Source organism: Cebus imitator, unplaced genomic scaffold (assembly GCF_001604975.1).
Source record: "Cebus imitator isolate Cc_AM_T3 unplaced genomic scaffold, Cebus_imitator-1.0 Scaffold69, whole genome shotgun sequence".
Classification (NCBI taxonomy): Eukaryota; Metazoa; Chordata; class Mammalia; order Primates; family Cebidae; genus Cebus; species Cebus imitator.
Genome location: NW_016107384.1, coordinates 7,384,545 through 7,398,921, shown reverse-complemented (window position 1 = coordinate 7,398,921; position 14,377 = coordinate 7,384,545).

Genomic DNA, 14,377 nt, shown 5'->3' with positions numbered 1-14,377 from the left:
AACCAGCTTTCAGGCACAAACTGAAGGGTCTTGAGGAGGATATTAGTAAAGAATGAAAGGGAAACAAGAAATTGTTATTAGAGGCTAGAGAAAAAAGCAGCTTCTGTTATGTATTTTTGACAGCACTCATCCCTGCAAAATACAAAATATAAAAAAAAATGTACCATTGAATTTGTAGGCCTAATAATATTTGCTACCTTTCAGAGAGAAATAACTCCTAGAGAGCCTCTCTGAAATTTGGAAATAATATTTACAGTTTACTCTTGAACAACACAGATTTAAACTGGCTATATCCATTTATATAGTGATTTTTTTTCTGCCTCTGCTGCTCCTGAGACATTAAAACCAAACCCTCCTTTTGTCTTCCTCAGACTATTCAAAGTGAAGAGAATAAGGTTGAAGACCTCTATGACATTGCACTTTCAATTAATCAGTAGTAAATATCTTTTCTCTTCCTTATGAGTTTCTTAATAACATTTTATATTCTCTAGCTTACTGTATTATAATATGGTATGTGTGTATATAAATATATATATAATTTATAATTAAATTTTATATTTATAATTTGTGTATAATTATTTATATATAAATATATAGAGACACACGTATATGTAAACTAAAAAAGTTGAGCTCATGAAAATAGAGAGTATGGCCGACACTGTGGCTCACGCCTGTAATCACAGCACTTTGGGAAGCCAAGGCAGGTGATCACCTGAGGTCAGGAGTTTGAGACCAGCCTGGCCAACATGGTAAAACCCCATCTCTACAAAAACACAAAAATTAGTCGGGCATGGCGGCAGATGCCTGTAAACCCAGTTCCTCAGGAGGCTGAGGCAGGAGAATCACTTGAACCCAGGAGACAGAGGTTAGAGTGAGCTGAGATCGCTCTGCTGTACTCTAGCCCGGGTGGCAGAGTGAGACTCCATCTCCAAAAAAAACAAAAACAAACAAACAAAAAACAGACTATAGAGAATAGAATGATAGTTACCGGAAACTGGAAAGAGTGCTTGGGGAAAGAAATAAAGAAGTTAATTAATCAGTATAAATATACAGCGAGATAGAAGAAATAAGTTCTGATGTTCATTAGCATGGTACAGTGACTATAGTTAACAACAGTATATTTGATATTTCAAGATAGCCAGAAGAGAAGATATGAAATGCTCCCAATTCAAAGAAATGATAAATGTTTGAGATGATGGATATTCCAAATATCCTGAATTAATGATTACATATTGTGAGCATGTGTCACAATATCCCATGTACTCCATAAATATGTACAATTATTATGTATCAACAAACAATTTTTAATTAAAAATACAGCATATAGTAACTATAATATACAAAATACGGTGTTAATTGACTGTTTATGTTATCAGTAAGGCTTCCAGTCAACATCAGGCTATTAATAGTTATGTTTTAATAGTAAATGTTATACACAAATTTTCAACCATGTGGGGGTTGGCACTCCTAATTCTTGCATTGTTCAAGAGTCAACTACACTTCATTTGTGCATGTAATTCCAATGCTAGTTATGAGGTCGATGCAGGTTATTTACCAAGTACAGGTTGCCCTGTAGGCTACTCAGCCACTTGTCCATGTTACCCAGATTTAAAGGTAACGAAGTTAGGGATGATGTGTGAAATGTTTGGCAGGTCTTATGGTTGAATCACAATACATACCTTTATAATTTAGGGGCAAAGCTATTTCATACTCTGCAGATTATTATTCTCATGTTGAGAAACAACTCCATGCTTGCTTTTGGGCCCTGGAAAAGACTAAACATTTGATCAGATTGGTGATTTGGTCACCAATTTATCATGAAACTTGAGCTTTTCATTATCAACTGAGTGTTGTCTGACCTAGGAAACTATAAAGTTGGGCTTGCATAGCAGCACCTGATCTTCAAATTGAGGTAGTGTAAACAAATAAGACTCAAGAAATTGTGGAAAAAACAAGTAAGTTGCATGATAAATTGCTCATGTCTCCAAGACTTCTACTACCAGTATATTGCCGTCCCTTTCGCAACAGGTCTGTAGAGAGTTTCTTATGGTTTTTTTACCCCCTTTTTTAGTGGACAAAAATTTGACCTGGTTTATAAAAATTCTACATGATATTCTAGTGCCAACCAGTAGTGTACATCTGCAGTATTAGTTACTCCATTCAACGGTATCTCTTATACAAAGCTTTTAGAGAAAATCCTCATATCATACAGTCAACCTTGTTAATTTGACCCGAAGGAGAAATGACCAGAATTTCAGATCTACCTTGATCCTTGGACAGTGACTAACAGTTTGGACTGAACATTAGGAGTCTGGACAAAACATGATTAGAAAACTGTTGGCAGAAATGGCAGGAAAGAGGTATGTAGACAGACATTTCTAATAAAGGTATCTGTATCTCCTGCCAATGCTTCAAAACAAACAACAGAAGCAGAAGAGAACCTTAATAATCTGGCGGACAAGATAAATGGCTCCTTGAATGTGGCAGCCCCTTGCTAAGTCATCCTTCTTGCCTGATAGCTCATGAATAATGTGGTCCCTGGAGCAGGCATGGAGGTTATGAATGGGCTCAGTACCATGGACTTCCACTTACCATACATTGTGTGGTTACAGCCACTACTGAATGCCAAGCCTGCCAACAGCTGAGACTAAAACTGATCACCCAGTGTGCCCCAATTCCTGAGAAGAATATGTCATTACATATGTTTGCTACTTTTCTTTCTTTCTTTCTCTTTTCTCAAGAAAAGGACCTTCTGGATGAGGTCAAGTTGTCTCATACGGCCATACTAATTAATGAATCACAACAGAAAGAACTACCTGGCTGTCTGACCTAATCTGAAAAACATTTTCCACAAAACATGTGCAAATAACTCTAAAAGGTGCCAGAGCAGCTATCCAAGTTTTCAATTTGCTGTCTAATATGCATTATAATTTACTTTAGCTTATTATTGGCAATACCATGGAGTACTAGAGTTTATGATACCACCCTTAGCAGCCCAACAATGCTTTCTCAGCTTCTTTATGTTTGATCATAAAGAAGCAAAATAGATGATAACTAATTAACAAAGTGTTTATGTTAAGAAGTTATTTCAAAAGTTTGCTATTACTCTGATTGCCAACTTGGCTTGAGTGTTCTCTTACTAAGTTTATGTCTGTTATTTGCCATGATTTTTAAAGAGAAATTCCAATTTGTCTTAATAGTTAAATAATGAAGTTTTAAACTGTTTACTTAATTAATTCCTTAAAATCCTACTTCTTTTACTTTTAAAAGTAAACAATTATAGAATATATTTTACATTTACAAAATTTACAATATTCTAATTTAGAATTTAATATTAAAATAAAATATTACATTCTTTTCTATTAAATGTTTCTTATTTTTGGTTGTTCCTCTGGAAGGCACAGGGTTGGATATGCCCACAGTCACCCAGGGATAACAGTGGTTTGGTAGGTCTCTTGTCTTCCCTTTTCCTCCCCTATGTCCAGCTGTGAAACTCCACTAATTGCCAGCAGATCTCTCTATCCTTATCAACAATGCCCCTATGTGTAAATGCTCAATAAAATCATCCAATCAAATTCTGGCTCCTTTGAGGGGACAGTTTTTGAAGTTCGTGATGGCTGGAGGGAAGAAGGGCACCTCTACCCTTCAACTGAACTCCCCTGAGACAGTCTCATCAACTAGTAGTTGGAATAAGATGAGAAGCACTGATGTCCTTCTGTTTCCAGAAGGAAAACTACAAATGGGTCTTGGGTACAGAGAAGACTTCTGGAGTAGAGTCTCTGGCTTGCCAAACTGAGTAAGAGTCTCTGCCTTCAGAATTGAGCAGGAGAGGATGAGAAATGGTCTTGGTTCAAACACCAGTGACATTTAACTTTCCTAAGGAATTTTCATAGATTCTATTGACTAGATATTCTTCATTTATCATTTGTCCTTAGGACAATTTCTATAGGCTTTAAAATATTTTCAAAATTTTCACCAGTTCCTTTGGCGAGAGGGTCCACAGGGTGCAGCACACTGTCACTCTGTCTACATTATTTATTTTTAATCCCTGAATTAACTGGTAGTCACAATTGGCGTCTGTGAGACTCAGTATATCAAATAAGAAACTCCAGTTCGATCAAAGGATAGATTCTCATGCTATATACTAATAACTTTGGTAGTGAACGAGGAAAATAATTAGATATGTAAAATATTGTTCCTGCCTATATTTTTTATTAATTATTTTGGGGATATGTTCTAATAATTAAAACATGCTTGACAGAAATTGACCTGCATGTTGCAGAAATGTGATTTGTCAAATAGATGCTAATATAAATATCACTAAAGAAAGACAACAATTTAAGACACATTACATTGACATTAGATAATCACTTTACAAGACTTTAAATTCATTTAGAAAGAGATTGTCCCATGTCAGTATTCTTTTTCTATTCTAATTGGTTTTACTATTTAATTTCCTAGATTGTATCTTTTCATTCAATGTGTTGTTTCATTTCCCAAAGGTGGAAAAAGAAGTTTACACATGCAGGTTGCTCGTGCAGCAAGCTTATGCTTATGCAAATGCAATATGTTTGTAGCATACCATATTCTTCATATATTAAAGTATAGTTAATAAAATAATCTAAAACTATTTTCATTAATTTAGCAAATATTTATTAAATTTCTCTTATGTGCTAGGGATTGTTCCTGGCAATTGGGTTACATCAAATGAACAAAACTGACACCAACCACTGCCCTCATAGAGATTACATTCAAGGAAGTCGTAACTGCCACACAAACAGTTCCATCTGCTATTGAATTAGATGATAATTATTCTTGTGGTTCAAAACTATACGATTTTATGAGATTTCTAACCATATATTTACCATTTAGCATTTACAAGAAGATATTATTTTTAAATCTATCAACAAATAAATACAGTTAAACAGTAGAATTGTAATAAGCAAGCAATAAAATATACTTTTCTCCAATATACTTCTTTCATTTAATCCTAAGAGTAGTTAACAAATTAAAAACCCCAGTAAAATAAAGAATTGGGACAGAGCATGGGTAATCTGGAAAACATTGTGCTAAGTGAAACCAGCCAGGCACAAAAAGACAAATATTGCATGTGCTTTTACTTCCATGTGGGAGCTAAAAAAATTTTAGAATAATGGCTACCAGAGGCTTGGAAAAAGTAGTGGGGAGGGAGGGATAAAACAAGGAAGAAGGGTTAGTTAATGGGTGCAAAAATAAAAATAGGAATAATTTCTAATGTTTGATAGTACAATATAGTGACTATAGTTAACAATAATTTGTTGAATATTTCAAAATAACTAAAAGAGTGAAATTGGAATGTTTGTGAACAAGGAAATGATAACTCCTTGAGGTGATAGATATCCCAATTATCCTAATTTTATCATTACACATTTTATTCTTTTTTTTCCATTGCATTTTAGGTTTTGGGATACATGTGAAGAACATGCAAGATTGTTGCATAAATACACACATGGCAGTGTGATTTGCTGCCTTTCTCCCCATCACCTATATCTGGCATTTCTCCCCATGCTATCTCTCCCCAACTCCCCACCTCCTGCTGTCCCTCCCCTATTTCCGCCCGACAGACCCCAGTGTGTGATGCTCCCCTACCTGTGTCCATGTGTTCTCATTGTTCAACACCCACCTATGAGTGAGAACATGCAGTGTTTGATTTTCTGCTCTTGTGTCAGTTTGCTGAGAATGATGTTTTCCAGGTTCATCCATGTCCCTACAAAGGACACGAACACACCATTTTTGATGGCTGCATAATATTCCAGGGTGTATATGTGTCACATTTTCCCTGTCCAGTCTGTCATCGATGGGCATTTGGGTTGGTTCCAGGTCTTTGCTATTGTAAACAGTGCTGCAATGAACATTCGTGTGCACGTGTCCTTATAGTAGAACAATTTATAATCCTTTGGATATATACCCAGTAATGGGATTGCTGGGTCAAATGGAATTTCTATTTCTAGATCCTTGAGGAATCTCCACACTGATTCCACAATGGTTGAACTAATTTACATTCCCACCAACAGTGTAAAAGTGTTCCTATTTCTCCACATCCTCTCCAGCATCTGTTGTCTCCAGATTTTTTAATGATCACCATTCCGACTGGCGTGGGATGGTATCTCAATGTGGTTTTGATTTGCATTTCTCTAATGACCAGTGATGATGAGCATTTTTTCATATACTTGTTGGCCTCATGTATGTCTTCTTTTGTAAAGTGTCTGGTCATATCCTTCGCCCACTTTGGAATGGGCTTGTTTGTTTTATTCTTGTAAATCTGTTTTAATTCTTTGTAGATTCTGGATAATAGCCCTTGGTCAGATGGGTAGATTGCAAAAAATTTTCCCATTCTATTGGTTGCCGATTCACTCTAATGACTGTTTCCTTTGCTGTGCAGAAGCTATGTAGTTTGCTTAGGTCCTATTTGTCTATTTTGGCTTTTGTTGCCAATGCTTTTGGTGTTTTGGTCATGACTGTGACTATATCCTGAATGGTTTTGCCTAGATTTTCTTCTAGGGTTTTTATGGTGTTAAGTCTTCTGTTTAAGTCTCTAATCCATCTGGAGTTAATTTTAGTGTAAGATGTCAGGAAAGGGTCCAGTTTCTGCTTTCTGCACAAGGCTAGCCTGTTTTCCCAACGCCACTTATTAAACAGGGAATCCTTTCCCCATTGCTTGTTTTTGTCACATTTGCCAAGTATCAGGTGGTTGTAGATGTGTGGTGTTGCCTCTGAGGCCTCTGTTAGGTTCCATTGGTCTATATCTTTGTTTTGGTACCAGTACAATGCTGTTTTGATTACTGTAGCCTTGTAGTATAGTTTGAAGTCTGGTAGTGTGATGCCTCCTGCTTTGTTCTTTTTGCTTAGAATTGACTTGGCTATGCAGACTCTCTTTTGGTTTCATATGAAGTTTAAGGTGGTTTTTTCCAGTTCTGTGAAGAAGGTCATTGATAGCTTGATGGGGATAGCATTTAATCTAAATTACTTTGGCCAGTATGGCCATTTTCATGATATTGATTCTTCCTAACCATGAACATGGAATGTTTCTCCATCTGTTTGTGTCCACTCTTATTTCGTTGAGCAGTGGTTTGTAGTTCTCTTTGAAGAGGTCCTTTACGTTCCTTGTTAGTTGTATTCCTAGGTATTTTATTCTCTGTAACAATTGTGAATGGCAGTTCATTCTTGATTTGGCTCTCTTTAAGTCTGTTATTGGTATATAGGAATGCTTGTGATTTTTGCACATTGATTTTGTATCCTGAGACTTTGCTGAAGTTGCTTATCAGTTTCAGGAGACTTTGGGCTGAGACGATGGGATCTTCTAGATATACAATCACGTCATCTGCAAATAGAGACAATTTGACTTCCTCCTTTCCTAGTTGAACACCCTTTATTTCTTTTTCTTGCCTGATTGCTCTGGCTAGAACTTCCAATACTATATTGAATAGGAGTGGTGAGAGAGGGTCTCCTTGTCTAGTGTCAGATTTCAGAGGGAATGCTTTCAGTTTTTGCCCATTCAATATGATATTAGCTGTTGGTTTGTTGTAAATAGCTTTTATTATTTTGAGATACGTTCCGTCAATACCTAGTTTATTGAGGGTTTTTAGCATAAAATGCTGTTGAATTTTGTCAAAGACCTTCTCTGCATCTGTTGAGATGATCATGTGGTTTTTGTCTTTGGTTCTGTTTATGTGGTGAATTATGTTTATAGATGTGTATGTTGAGCCAGACTTGCATCCCCGGGATGAAGCCTACTTGATCATGGTGGATAAGCTTTTTGATATGCTGTTGCAATCTGTTTACCAGTATTTTATTGAAGATTTTTGCGTCTATATTCATCATGGATATTGGCCTGAAGTTTTCTTTTCTTGTTGAGTCTCTGCCGGGTTTTGGTATCAGGATGATGTTGGTCTCACAAAATGATTTGGGAAGGATTCCCTCTTTTTGGATTGTTTGGAACAGTTTCAGAAGGAATGGTACCAGCTCCTCTTTGTATGTCTGATAGAATTTGGCTGTGAACCCATCTGGACCTGGGTTTTTTTGGGGGGATGGTAGGTTCTTAATTGCTGCCTCAACTTCCGACCTTGTTATTGGTCTATTCAGGGTTTTGACTTCTTCCTGGTTTTAGGCTTGGGAGGATCAAGTGTCCAGGAATTTATCCATTTCTTCCAGGTTTACTAGTTTATGTGCATAGAGTTGTTTGTAATAATCTCTGATGATGGTTTGTATTTCTGTGGAATCTGGGGTGATACCCCTTTATCGTTTTTTATTGCATTTCTTTGATTATTCTCTCTTTTCTGTTTTATTAACCTGGCTAGTGGTCTATTTTGTTGGTCTTTTTGAAAAACCAGCTCCTGGATTTCTTGATTTTTTGAAGGGTTTTTTGTGTCTCTCTGTCCTTCAGTTCTGCTCTGATCTTAGTTATTTCTTGTCTTTTGCTAGATTTTGAGTTTTTTTCATCTTGCTCCTCTAGCTCTTTCAATTTTGATGATAAGGTGTCGATTTTAGATCTTTCCTTTCTTCTCATGTGGGCATTTATTGCTATATATTTTTCTCTAGACACTGCTTTAAATGTGTCCCAGAGATTCTGGTATGTTGTGTCTTTGTTCTCATTGGTTTCAAAGAACATCTTTATTTCTGCCTTCATTTCATTGTTTATCCAGTCAACATTCAAGAGCCAGTTATTCCGTTTCCATGAAGCTGTGCAGTTCTGAGTTAGTTTCTGAATTCTGAGTTCTAACTTGATTGCACTGTTGTCTGAGAGACTGTTTGTTATAATTTCCATTCTTTTGCATTTGCTGAGGGGTAATTTACTTCCAATTATGTGGTCAATTTTAGAGTAGGTGTGATGTGGTGCTGAGAAGAATGTATATTCTGTGGATTTGGGGTGGAGAGTTCTGTAAATGTCTATTAGGTTTGCTTGGTCCAGGTCCGAGTTCAAGTCCTGGATATCCTTGTTAATTTCCTGTCTCATTCATCTGTCTAATATTGACAATGGGGTGTTAAAGTCTCCCACTATTATTGTGTGGGAGTCTAAGTCTCTCTGTAAGTCATTAAGAACTTGCTTTATGTATCTGGGTGCTCCTGTATTGGGTGTGTATAGATTTAGGATCATTAGCTCTTCTTGTTGCATTGATCCTTTTATCATTATGTAATGTGCTTCTTTGTCTCTTTTGATCTCCTGTTGGTTTAAAGTCTATTTTATCAGAGGTGAGAATTGCAACTGCTGCTTTTTTTTGCTCTCCATTTGCTTGGTAAATCTTCCTCCATCCCTTTATTTTGAGCCTTTGTGTATCCTTACATGTGAAATGGCTTTCCTGGATACAGAACACTGATAGGTTTTAGCTATTTATCCAATTTGCCAGTCTGTGTCTTTTTACTGGGGCATTTAGTCCATTTATATTTAGGGTTAATATTGTTATGTGTGAATTTGATCCTGCCATTTTGATGCTAGCTGGCTGTTTTGCCCATTATAAATAGACCTTAGAAATTAAAACATGGAAAAAGTCAAGATAAATAGAAGTCTTATTAAATCTTAGTAAAACCCAACATAATTTGAAACATAATAGCCTGTATAGAATCTACTGACTTCGTAATTTATTTTTTCTGCTGAGGTATATGCTGCGTCAAAAAGGACAGGCCACTGGCCACAGCAATTTGGTTTTCTCAGCCTCGGGCCCTGGCTGTCACTTTCTAATAAACTAAAGAAAAGAATCAAGACTAACACAGAAACTAAACTTCAAGCACTTTCAGAATTATATGGAATAATTGATAATCTGAAGAATAAGAAAACTAATTGCTAAATCTCTGATGTTCATAAAGTTTACTTCTTATTATAAACATATCAGTATTAAAATGTATGTTTAACATAGTCACTAAAATTTACCAGTGTAGTAAAAAATATTTATGTGTGTGGATATGAATCATCTGTATTTAATTGTTCTTATAATATATATTTTCATTCTAATATTTTAAGATATCAATGGATATAATTGTGAGAAACTTGAAATGTTTTAATTCAAGATTAATATATCTTTCATGTTACTTACCAAGAAAAAGATAAATACATCAATTTTCTTTCCAAAACTGTGATGTGCATACACATAATATCTTGTCAAATCACAGAAGACAAATTATTTTTAAAAAATTAGTTACATAAGTAAGAGTTCATGATGATGCAAATTCTCCCAGTGGTAATTCAGCCTGTTCCCACTTGTGTATTTTTAAAGTTCCAAGTTAATCTATCCAGGTTCTAGAAAACTCTTAAAGTAACTATCATTGCTATTTAAAAAAATCATCTCTCAAATAATTTAAGGGGAAGAAACAACATCTAAAAATGTTTTGTTGGTAATAAGAAACAGCACTTCTTCTAATGATTCTGAGCTATGATCTTAGGGTCTAGAACCTGTTTATTTTAACTCTCAGTGGTTCTAACACAGTAAAAGAATATCATAAAATATGTTTCCTTTTTTATAGTTATAAAAATTACTATTCTTTCATGAATTCCAAGTATAGGAAAATATACTGAATGATAATGACTGACTGCATCATATATCACAAATTTTTGTATACAAGAAAATATGAAGATTACTCCATTATTAGCAACAATTTGGCAACAGAAGTCATTTTGTAATTTTTTTGCATATATCAAACTGTATTGTAATGCTGGAGCAAGATAAGGTAACAAAAGACAAAATTATCAGAATCCATTATCATTAATCCAACAATAAATCTGATTTTTTAATAAAAATAATATGGATGATCAATTGAAATTAAAGTTTATTTCCTCTAAGACTACTAAACAAATAATATTTCCATTTATTTTTGTTACAGCTAGATTATATAAAGAAAACACATTACATGTGTTCTTGTTTTTCTAATTTTTAAAATTTTGAACTATAGTAACATTTATGATAAGCATATTCATTTTGTTATGTTTATATTATGTAAGATTAAGTTTACAATAAAAACAAATGCTATTTAATTATTTAATATTATATAATTTTACAAACGTGCATATATATGAACAGAATAATAAAAATGTCAGTTTTTTCTAGCATCAGTAATATGAGGCATATCTAAATAACATTTAGTAAAATATTCAAAAGCTCATAATTTTAAGTTAAATACATTTACCTTCCATTTGCAACTTAGGCTGTTTCCACAGAAACTGTAGCTGGCACTCAGAAGCAAGAGAGTTTATAACTTTGATATTTCAGCTGTGCTTGTCAAGTAGATGATGAAAATGCCATTTTTCAAAGAAGCACCTGCAGCTTTTGGGTTCCAACAGGTTCGTGGAATATAACATTTTAGCTTTTGAAAAAGTTTTTGTTCATGATGTTTTGTATAAATCATAACCATGACTGCTTTTCAAAGAGGCTTAATTACTCTAGGTCCATTTTAGAAAAAGACTTTTTAAGTGTAATAACTGATTTGAGGTAACTTAGAATTATAATGGTCTGCAGGACTCTCAGAGTCACAGTGAAAAAAAAAATCACAATAATTTGCCTTAGGTCACATGTCTGCTGGAGGTAGATTCTGTGCAGAGCCACTTTTGTTCTGATACAGCATCTCTATTCCAGGAGCCCATTTCTATTTGGCTAAAAATTCATGATTCTGGGAGTTCCATTCTCAGTGGAAAGTCACACCTGGATAGTGGGCTGGTCTCAGTCTCTCCCAATACTAACCAACAAATTCAGAAAGGTTCTAACTGTTTGATACCTGTAATCTGTTGTGCTTGATGTATTTCTGCCATAGATAGGGTGTAAAGTGCTAATGCTCTATTGGTTGAAAAATCCAATGAAGTACTTATTAATATGTCATCATAATTATCTCCTATCAATGCATTTTTTAAATGCCAGTGCCTAAATATTGTCAATGACAAAATAATAAAGCGAAAGAGAGATGATCTGTGGTAAGAAATTCCTTGAATTAACATTTCAAGATTGTATTTTCAGTTCAAAAGCACAGTGGTTTTAAGAAAATAGAATGATATCCTTTAAAACATTACACTCTTAGTTTTATATTAAGGACTCAGGCAAGATAAACTAAAAGATTTCACAGATCAGAATAGCAGTTCAGCATAATAAAAGGCACCCGAGCCTATACAACTTATTACCAGGATACATTTACTCAAAACAGCCCAATCAATGTCCATAGCAAGCTGTGGATGTTTTTAATAGGAACTTACTTGCTAAGGGCAAGTGATCAATTTTTAGTAACTCAATAGAACTTATTGAGCAACTTCAGCATGTAAGACATTATCAGGCTGTTGAATAACAGAAAATAATTAAAGAAAAATAATACTAGTTGCTAACAACCCCAGAAGTCTGCTTCTGAACCTGAGCCATGTCAATAATCTTCATGAAAAACAGTGGGCACCAACTTGTGACTGTGCTTAAACTCAAATTCTGCATTGGCTTTAAAATTGTGTGTCCTGTTTAAAAATAAAAAGGCAAATGGACTAATGCAAAGTATTCTTTGGATTAAAGAATCAATTTTTTCATGATATTTTGCTGTTAGATCAAAAAGTTGTAAGCAAATGTAAGTAATATAACCTTAATGTTATGAAAATAAAATCAGAGCAAACAAAGCATATACATATACATATATATGTATATGTATATGCTTTGTTTGCTCTGATTTTATTTTCTATATATGTATATATATATGGATATATATATGGATATATATATACTTTGTGTTGATCTATAAATATGTTTGTAAAAACATCAGAAGAGAACTCACATAAATAAGTCAGGTTGGAGTTTCAGCTAATTATAGAGAGATAAGATTGGAAGATAAGGAAGGAGTAGATGATTAGCATACTTTCTGTGTGTTTTGTTGCTTTTTCTTGGTCTTCTTTAACAAAAATTACTTGTTTAGACAAAAAAAAATGTGAAGAAATAACACAAGATATAAAACAAAAGGAAACATGAAACATAGTTTGCTGATTTCACTGTATACCTATCAGAAGCAAAATATGTCCTAGATTGAAGCATTTAAAAATGTCAAATATATTTTGGCTTACTTTTGGCTAGAATTTATTTTCCTTTTCCTTTTCTTTTCTTTTCTTTTTTTTTTTCCTAGACAGAGTCTTGCTCTGTTACCCAGGCTGGAGTGCAGTGGCATGATCACGGTTTACTGCTCCCTCAACCTCCTTGGCTCAAGAAGCAATCCTTCCACCTCAGCTGCCTTAATAGCTGGGTCTACAAGCATGTGCCACCATGCTCGGCTAATTTCTTAATATTTTATAGAGATGGTTTCTCACTATTTTGCCCAGGATAGTCCCCCTTCAGCATGATACTAACTGTGGATCTGTTATTATGGCTTTTATTTTGATGAGGTATGTTCCTTCTATATCCAGATATTTTAGAGGTTTTATTAAGAAAGGACATTACATTTTATCAAATGCTTTTTCAGCATCAGTTCAAATGACCGTATGGCTTTTTTTTCTCTTTGTTTTGTTCATATATATATAAAACATTAATCAATTTGCTTATGGTGAACCATCCTTGCATCCCTTGAATAAATTCCACTTGGTCATGATGAATAATTTTTCAATGTATTGTTGAATCCAGTTTGCTAGTATTTTGTTGAGAATTTTTGAGTCAATGCTCATCAGGAGGATTGGCCTGTAGTATTTTTGTTGTTGTTGTTGTTGTTGTTGTTGTTGTAATGTTTTGTTTTGTTTGATGTGCGTTTGTCTAGCTTTGGAATCAGAGTATCTATTGTAATGTCTCCTTTTTCATCTTTGGTTAAAAGACTCAAATAAATAAAATCAAAGATGAAAAAGGAGACATTATAATAAATGCTGTAGAAATTCAAAGGATCATTAGACGCTACTATGAGCGACTATATACCAATAAACTGGAAAACCTAATCGTAATGGATAAAGTCTTTCTTTTGCTACCTGTAGGATCCATTATTTATCCTTGAACTTTGGGGTTTTGATTATTAAATTCCTCGAGGTAGTCTTCTTTGAGTTAAATCTGCCTGGTGTTCTATAACCTTCTTGTACTTGGATGTTGGTATCTTTCTCTAGGTTTGGGAAGTTCTCTGTTATTATCCTGCTGAATAAATGTTCTACCTCTATCTCTCTATTTACCTTCTCTTTAAGGCCAGTAACTCCTAAACTTGCTCTTTTGAGGCTATTTTCTACATCTTGTAGGCATTCTTCATTTTTTTTTCTTTTGAGATGGGATCTCCTTCTGTGGCTAAGGCTGGAGTGCAGTGGCACTATCTTGGCTCACTGCAACCTCCACCTCCTGGGTTCAAGCGAGTCTCCTGCCTCAGCCTCCTGAATAGCTGGGACTACAAGCACATGCCCCCACGCCTGGCTAATTTTTTTTTTTTTTTT